The sequence below is a fragment of the Cariama cristata genome, unplaced genomic scaffold, assembly GCF_000690535.1.
Source record: "Cariama cristata isolate BGI_N322 unplaced genomic scaffold, ASM69053v1 scaffold26211, whole genome shotgun sequence".
Taxonomy (NCBI): Eukaryota; Metazoa; Chordata; class Aves; order Cariamiformes; family Cariamidae; genus Cariama; species Cariama cristata.
The window spans coordinates 89891-99073 of record NW_009601537.1 but is presented as its reverse complement, the minus strand read 5'-3'; the positions used below and the strand labels follow the sequence as shown (position 1 = coordinate 99073).

General features: G+C 37.9%; 1 protein-coding gene across 1 annotated transcript in view; it reads left to right on the top strand.

Annotated features, from left to right (window-relative positions):
- The first annotated feature begins 1292 nt into the window (after window positions 1–1292).
- Window positions 1293–9183, top strand: part of MTX2 (metaxin 2) — a 21758-nt gene continuing 13867 nt past the window's right edge. Inside the window, exons 1-2 of the mRNA XM_009710497.1 lie at window positions 1293–1337; window positions 2311–2357. The gene's annotated coding sequence lies outside the window, so the exon portion shown is untranslated. The remainder of the gene's footprint in view (window positions 1338–2310; window positions 2358–9183) is intronic.

Genomic DNA, 9183 nt, shown 5'->3' with positions numbered 1-9183 from the left:
AACATTTTTTCATGACGCTTAAATGTGATTAGTTGCTTTCTCATGCCCATACTAGTATAGCTTTGATAGGCACTGTGCCTTAATGTGAGAGGCAGTGACCTTTGCAAAACTATGTACAGCATTATAAGCTTTACAGTTCTATGTGACTTCCATAAAAGTTAGTATTTCATGAGTATCCAAAAAGAATGATAGTTAGAAAATTGTGCATTTTTTTTTTCTTTGAGTTCTGAGGGCAAAGACACAAAGAATGACCTTACTGAAACTGGTGGCATATTTCTGTTTGGACCACACATGGTTATTTATAGATGTTATTGCTTTAAAAAAAGTGTGTGATTAGAGCATAAATTTTGTTTACAAATAGCTAGTTTGGGTAGAATGCAAGGTTTCAATTGGTATTTAAAAATAGATTTTTAATCAGATATGAACAAGGAATGTAATGGAGACAAAACAATGTGATAACCTGTTATCTTAATGCTACCATTAACAATAAATCAGTACTGATTATTATTTTTGCCTTCCTGGAAATTCATTGGTGCATGATTGATTAAGTGCAACGGTTCTCAACTGGAAGGTGTGATTGTCTTTTATTTCCTTGCCTTTTTTTTTTTTTAGCAACTGTTCAACTGTTTTGAACAACTGATGGTGCAGTTTTTTTAATGCATATTGACATTCCCATTTTAGGGTTGACCAGTACATCATTTAATGCAATAGGTAGTCCAGTCATCGTGGTGGGTAGGTTTCTGACATGCTCAAGCACCTGGCTTTGTGGATATTATATAGGACCAATGAGGACAGAACTTTAAAAGGCGGAAACCTTTTCCATTTCCCCAAAGCATTCCTCACACTTGGTTTGGAGGTTTGTGCCTCTCTCCTCTGTGTCTTGTTCTGTTCTTTCCAGAATTCTTTGTTTAGTACCTTAATAAATAGTTGCTCTTGAGAGTGGTCAGCATTGTGATGGGAATGTGTATGAGGATGTCTTTATGGTGGAGGGAAAATAGCTGCTTTAGCTGCTTGAGAATTACAAGGCCATTCTGTAACGTAGCTTGAATTTTAGCATTTCTTGCAACATTAAATTTTGGGACTTAGTTTTCTGCTCTGTGTTGTCCCTCTGTGAGCAAGAGAGAAGTACTGGAGAAGATAGTGACAGTGGGACGTTTTTAGGGCAAGTTAAATCTTGCATCAGCATCTTTGCGGTTTGAGTTCCTGCTCTAGGTAATGTTCGTGTTCAGTTAGCATCTGCAAGCACATTATTGTTTGGCTTGCTTAATTAATTCCTCTTCTTCCCACAGCCGCAGAGCCTTGGCCTGAAAATGCAGCGTTGTATCAGCAACTGAAGGGTGGGTACACTGGTTTTTGTAATTAATAATTACTTTATTTTTAGAAAACACATTAAATATGCACTAAGATAATTAACAGCAAGGAAGCCCAGAAACCGTTAAAAGAGTCCTTTGTGTTGTTTGTCTGGTCAGAGGTTTTAACTATGCTTGCATCTGCCAATATAAACCAGCTATTCATGGCCTATAAGGTCCTTGGTTTATTATTGACTCATTATATTGGCTGCTGTAGGCAGTGTAAAATGATGTGGTTGCAGGCACAGTTGGCAGATTTACTGCACCAATAGCTGAGGCAGCAGATTTTTGAAGTCTTGTGGTAAAGTGGGCTCTCAGTAAAAAGGAACTGTTAAAATGTATAGGCTAGGATGGTTCAGGCTCCCTTTAGCAGCTCTTCATATATCATCAGATCACATTATGGCCCCCATTTGGGGCTCAGCAGCCTGCTACAGTTGTCAGAAGACTGCAAAGTAATGAAGACTAATAGGTAGCAGCCCTAGTCTTCTAAGCATGGAATTTTTATTGCAGTGAACTTGTCATCTTTCTTTTGTGTGACAGACCTAGACACAGTGTGCAATATTAACTGCAAGCCGCTTTTATAGGTTTCTGAATGCTTTTACTTTTTAGCCAGAGGAGTTATGAAGATGCGGTTTTATTTAACTTTGATTAGAAGAAGAGTAATTGGCATAAAACTCAAGCATTTGGTTTTTAGTTGTGAGCATTTTTTATTGTACATTGGTGGTAACGTATGATAAATGCAATTGCATTTGCAGGAGAAATATTCTTGGTATTCTTTTTTTCCTCTATTTTTTAAATATTAATATCACAGGTTTTCTAGTCCAGCTACATAATAATTATATATGTGCTCCTTGTTTTATGTGTAAGAAGTGCAACCCAGAATGGCTTACTGTGACAGGTCAGTAACTAAATGGGCACTGTTTTTTAACTGTGTTTTTTGTTTTTTTTTTTCTTTCAACAGAGGAACAGATTTTGCTTTCTGATAATGCATCTTCCCTTGCTGTTCAGGTAAAACGTTATCTTTTCTAAACTAAAGATGTTAATTCCATTTTATTTTTTGAGTAATTATCTAGCTAAAGTAACTGTATTTAGCTAAATGAATAATTTAAGAATTGTTTCTGTCAGAATCAGTGACTTATTTCCTGCATCTGATGTGCTTTACATTGTCATTGAAGTGTCAGAGCCTAAAGGACATAAGAATTTTAAGAGTCCTGTATAAAGTGCCACTGCTTGTACTCGTGTATTTATATTGGTCTATGTTTGTACAGTATCTGCTTGTCTACCTACTCTAGGAACTGTGCACGATTCCTGTCTTTTGTCCCTTGGTATGCTAGTTTGTCTTGTAACATCTTGCATGATGCTTGATGGTTGTTTAGTTCTCAAAGCTAATACTTCACCAGACTCGAGGCATATTTGCTTCATCCTGTGGGCATTAAATCTCTATGTCTGATAGGTTTTCTCAATTTTATCATGTATACAGAGTTGAGATCCAATGTGGTTTTTAGAAATAGTCCATGTAATTGACGAACTTGCATCTCTAATTGACGTAAAAGCACCTCTGTGGCTGTGAAGTCCGCGTAAACTCTGTGAACCTGTTAAGTTCAGTAACCTCAAATCTTGAGGGGCTGTTTTCCCCATTAGTAGAGAGGACCTGGCTGTCAGAAGTGGTGGTGAGCAGGGTGTCTGTAAGATTCCTGTTCTTCAAAGCAACTTTGCTACTGCTTTGGGTAGTAGAGTTGCACTGTTCCCCTGCTTCTTGCTTTTTGTGTGTGATCTAGCTCAGAGCAGTTAGAGCAAGCAGTCTTTGAGGGCTATCCAGAAAGGTCACATCTCATTTAGCCAAAGTGGGACACTTGGAGACTGTAGCTGACATTACCGGTAAAAAGGTTAGGATCGTTTGATCACTGTAACTACTTCCATGATCTCTAACTTTCTTCCTTCCAGTCTGGCAATCTAGGAAATACCTCTAAGAGCAAATTCTATTGCAGCAAGAAGATACCTTTATCCTTTACTGGAAGGAGGAGTCGTCTTTGATGTACTACAGAAACGGGGCAGTGTTTATTTGTTTGGGTGTTGTGTTTTATATTGTGCCTCACAGTAATGCAAATAAGTGGCTTTGTTGCTCACTTGGTCTTGGTGTTCCCTTTTACTCCAGCAACTTATTTTTTGTGGTTCTTGTGAATTTTCTTACCATCTTACAATACATATAGGTGTGGCTTATATTTAAAACACACAAAAAAGAAATAACAACATAACCCTAAAATTTCCTTTTCTAATGCATCATTTTGCTTTACTGTTTCCAGTCCATTGTTATCCTACACATGTCACTTAGATGATAAATTAACTATAATATATTAAAAATGCTTGTTTTTCTTCAATATTCTTTAGCTGGACAGCTGATAGTAGCCATGACTATAAATATGGCTCTGGTAGATATCTGATCTTAAACTTTATAGAACAATTTTGTAGTGGGGAACCATATCTGTTTTGAAGAATCTGTGTAACATGGTTGTGACTGCAAAAGAATAGCTATCCTTGGTGTCTTCAATCCCTTTTGAAAGGGTACTAGGATCTGTAGTTATGTATTACTAGCTTAGTGATCACAAAGCTTTAAATATACTGGTGCGTTTTGCATAAGGAAATTGCTGAGCTTCTCTGTTTTAGAATTTATTTTTAGTCTGATGAGAGCCTGTTTTATCTTTTTTACTCAATATCTTCTTGCTGTTGGTGGTTTGTTTTTTTTGTTTTTGTTTTTGTTTTTTTTTTTTTTTTTTGGAGGGGATGTGTATGTGTTCTTTTCCTGAGGAAGAAATGGGAATGGGGTATAGGAGGAGAAATAGGAGCTGGTATCTGGGACTTTTTTCCCCACTATTGCCATTCCTTTTCCCCTGTTAGTGATTTGGGGCATATGAATATCACCAGAGCAGATACCTAGCTTGTTCATGGCTTGTTGAACTTCCATGTGGTGAAAACGCATCAGAATTTTGCGTCCCTCTGATCAAAAGAGCATGTGGAGTCAGCCACCATCAAATCTTTAAGGAACATGGTTCACAACAAGACTAAATGTGCTGCAACTGGTCTTTCAGATTTTTCTCGAAATTTCCTTGCAGCACTTCTTCATAATGCTGCTCTGGGATAGCTCTCAGAGGACATATATGCAGATAGCTACATATAAAATAAAGAATTAAATCCAATGCCATAGTAAGTAATTAGAGTAAAAGTTGACTGTTTTAAAATTGATGACCCTGCAATACAGATGATATTTCCTGTACCTCTTGTCAACAGAACAAATCAAGCAGACAGCAGAGCAAGTTGCTCTCAGTGTAGGTATAAGACTGTTGCAGGCATGTTGTTTGAGTTAATGAGTAGTGAGGGCTGCAGATCGAACATAAGAAGTTGGTTGAGTCTTGCTGTTTTAATAATGATTGGACTTAAGACTTTTCATTGTGCAATGAAATCTGGACTCCTGACTATAGCTATGTGTCAGATAAGAGAGAGGAGGACAGAGTCTTCTGGGAATTGCTAAGTAACTGTGGTGATGCTTTCAATAGTTAAAAACCAACCAAGCCAACAACAGAAAAATTCCCTTTCATCTTGTGGAACCACTCTGCTGATTCTGGTAGGGTTTGTTGTTGTTTGTTTTTTAATTCATCTTCTCCCCATTGTTGTTCTTGGAAACAGACTAAATGAACAATTTCTTTGTCTTTTATGGGGTTCAGATTCTTTATATTTGCTGAAAATTCAACATAACTTCAAATGAGCTAGTGCACTATCTCTGGTGCATCTTGATGTCTGCACTCCTTGTTTGTTAACTTGAAGTAGTGTATTACACAGTCCTGTTGAAAGTGAAGCCCATTTGATCTTAGGCTGCAAAATCTTGCTAGTGAATGAAGCTTTATTTTTCACTGCAAATGAATTAAAATCCAGGGAAAATACTAATCAGTAACGATTATCCAGCTACGGGAAAGAGAACGTTGTACATAGAATGAAAGCTCTGTTCTTCTTGTGAGATGTTCTCTTCCCATTGAAGTTAATGAAAACACACATACCTCCTGAGTAACATGACTCATGGTTAAAACCATTCTCAGCTGATCTATTGTACAGCTTCCATTATACTTTTTTATCAGTCTTATCATAGTAAAAAAAGCTACCAAGACCAGAAGCAAATACATAACTATATTTCAATAACAAATCAACTCCACAATTTCAAGGAGGGAAAAGTGGAGTTTTAGATGGATTAAAACTGAATTACCATAGGAGAGTATATTTCAGTCTGAAGCAGAGGACCAGTCCAGGCCCCATCTCCCTGTTGATGCCCAGTGCAGGTAAAGTCTTTTTGTTTAGTGCCTGGGTGGAAGCAGTGTGGCTGAGTAGGAGGGAGGGGGTTAATACAGCTACGCTGTGCCAGGCCTCTTGCCTCAAACTGCAGTGTGGAGCATCTCTGCACTGTTCCAACTTGTCAGGAGGAGGAATGTGGATGTTGAGACTGCCTCTGTTATTACAGGTTTTTCTAAAATATTTAGGCAGGTAGTCTCAGAGTCTTGGTTAAAAGGCTGTCTAAAATGTTGAGGAATCTGGAAATTCTCATAGCTATCCTGAGGTTATAGAGCCTGCAGCTCATTATGTTAAGATATGTATTAATTGCTTGTGCAATTGATGTCCTTGTAAATGGTCTTAATATGTTCCAGGAAAGTGCATTTAGAATTGTCTGTTCTTAGTCCTGAATGACAGAAGGATGTTTGGGCAATTTAAAATTGTGTTACACAGACCAACTGCTTATTTACTTCAACAAGTAATCAAATAAATGTGTAAATCATGCGTGATTAATTGCCCTCAACAGATTTGTGATTTTTTTTTTGGGGGTGTGTATGTGTGTGTATATGAGTTGTGGTTTGGTTTTTCTCTGAACAAAACATTAGCAGAAATTTTAACTTGTTGCTGAAGCTTAAACAAAGGCTTAGTACTGAAATGAAAATCTGACAATCTCTTTTTGTTAAAGAGAATAAAAGCTGGAATTCTTCATGATGAGAAACGCAGTATCAACATAATCAATCTAGCAGCATTGCGTTCTAGCTGAAAACATGCTTAAATCCCAAGTCATACAGGCACTGTTTGTGAGTGAAACATCTTTCATATAGTTCTAAGATGAAATTACCCCTGAATGAATAGCATCTTCATTTATCTTCAAAACCTCTGTGCTACCAGTGAATCTACTCTTTCTGCATTCGACAACAAGAATTACATTATACCATTAGAGCAGTGTTGTGCTGCAGTGTAAAATAGATTGTTTTGGAGAATGAACGTGGCTTTGCTATAAATTACGTTCACAGGTACAAAGGAATTTGTTATTTTGTTTAAAATAGTCACAAATATAATTAAGCTCTTAATTTATGTTAAACTACAAATGTGGCCATTACCATAACTGGATTAGGAATTTAATCTGTCACTCAAAGAATGATACTGAACAGTTTTCATTTATAACCTTAGACACACTATTTCAGTTACAGGGTCTGCAGCTGTTTGATATGAAAACTGAATTATTCTGTAGATTTGTTCATGGTTTTTAATTTTAAAATGTGTTTCTGCAATAAAGAAGAGAATAACTCTTTAGTTGTCATCACATGTTGTTCTTTGTATGCTCATGAAATAATGTAAAAATGAGAACAAAACGCCTTTCACTATTTCTTCTCAGCAGTATTGTGTGAGTGCTTTTAGAAGTGCTGCTGAATAAGAGATGGCTTGGAATGGCTTGTTCTTTATTAAAAACTAATCATGAATATATCTTCTTCAAATGAAGCCTGGAGTGGGCCATCTGAAAATAGTGTTCCTCATGTGGGGACATAAGTTGTGAACTATTTCAGTCTTGGCATAAGTAATTTAATTCTTGCCTCTGATCTCAGAAACTGCAATCTGGATATGATTTACATCAAGTTGTAACTCATTTTTAATGAGTATATGTGTTTGCTTATATGTATTATTCTGAGAAGGGGACTGGAGGGGAAGAGGAGAGTATTGTGATGGAGCTCTGACAGGGTGATTCGCTGCCTGATGTGTGTTATGTTTCCAACTGATGGTGTCCAAACAGCCCTTCCTTAACTGGGGAGGGCAAAGAGGAAGGGAAGAGCAAGAGTAGAACTGGCACCTAAAACAATTAACTGTAGGAGTAAATATAAAACTCCTTCCTCCCTCCCTTCTCTTATTCCTTCCCATTGTATTTCATGCACAGTCATTTTCCATCCTTGTCATCATAGGAAGATGCAATGATGTCCCTTTCTTGCATTGTTTCAAGGGTGGCAGCAGCAGTGGAGATGAGAATGGCAGTCGTGTGAGAAGAGGAGGACGGGGAGTGTGGGGTGAGTTGCCCCATGGCTGTCTGTGGTTTCTGGGCTTCTGAACTGTGCTAAAGCAGCACAAAGGTGATGGCTCTGATAATTTTTCTAGATAATTGAAATCCAATGTACTACCTACATTTTGAGTTTGAAATTGGGCAACCTATAAGAAAACAAAACAAGCCTCAAGTTGATTGTGTCCTTTAAGCAATGCTCTTGTAAATGTACTCTAATTCTGGCAGGAGGTGTCTGAGTGATAGGCATAAGATTGTTGATTAATTTTGTAACAAGTGTCACCTCAAAGCTTCCTATCAGCCCTTTTCATATAGCTGCTGATACTTCGTTCTCTTGCAGCAAAAATATGAACAGGGTTGTTCCATGCTGACTTTGAAAACAGAGTGGCTGATGCTACTCTCTGGGAGGAGAAGGCAGCGCAATGCAAGCTGTGGTCCTGTGTGGATTAGGGTGTGGTGGGGCAAGAAAGGCACCGAGAGGCTCTCCATGCTTTTTCTTCAATTCGTTTTCCTCTTCCCTAGTCTATAACAGTAAATACTGAGAGGGCAGGGAAGTACAGACATAATTTATCTGGTGGCACCTTTTTTCCTCCCTCTCCTCTATTTCTCTTCATGGACTGGCAGCAGCTCCCCACCACCCTGTCTACAGCAATGTCTTCCATTAAAAAAAAAAGGTGCACAGAGACAGTAGCAGCTTTGTAGACTCAGTGCTTTCAGTCTGGAAGAAGAGGTAGCATTGCTAAAAATACATTGTTCGCATTTCTCCCTTCCCAGGTGCTGGAAGAGTAGGTGATGCTACAGATAGAGCGGCTGGGAGAGCGTGAGAGAGGAGACTGTTAGCCTGCAGGGAAGACAGGCAGAGAGCATGTGTGGGAGAGAAGCTGACAGACCCTATTAAGCCGAATCTTTATTTTTTAATGCCTTGATCTTTCTCATATTAACCTTATCCAAAGAAAGGACACACTTTGTTCCAAAAATAACTTAGAGAAAAGTGTTTGTAGCAGACATTATATTGAACAGAAGTTACTAAACTGGATGGTTTTCCAGGTGTCTGCTTCAGTCATTGACCGATGCCAATACTGCACAAGAAATTGGGCCTCTGTTTTTAAAATTAGAGATATGCAAATAATCAGTGGAACATATGGATAAAGGAGGCGCTCCTGCTGATACCAGGGGAATAAACTCAGTTCTTCCCAATCTGAGATTTCATTACCCTTGTTTTATGCTGCATTAACTAGTATGAGCCATGAAATTACTCATTCCCTTTAAAAGCCTGAGCGTTTTGGTTTGATGTCCTTCAGTTGTAGTGATTTCTGTATATTTATGCTTGAGTGAAGTTTCCTTTATTTGTGTAAAATCTATCGGGCGGGCATCTCTTGATCTTCTGTAACATGGGCAAGGGGAAATAAGAATGTTAATCACTTCTTTTTATGAATTGATCGAAATAGTTAACTCTTCAGATAGATGTTAAGCATATAAAAAAATATTTAT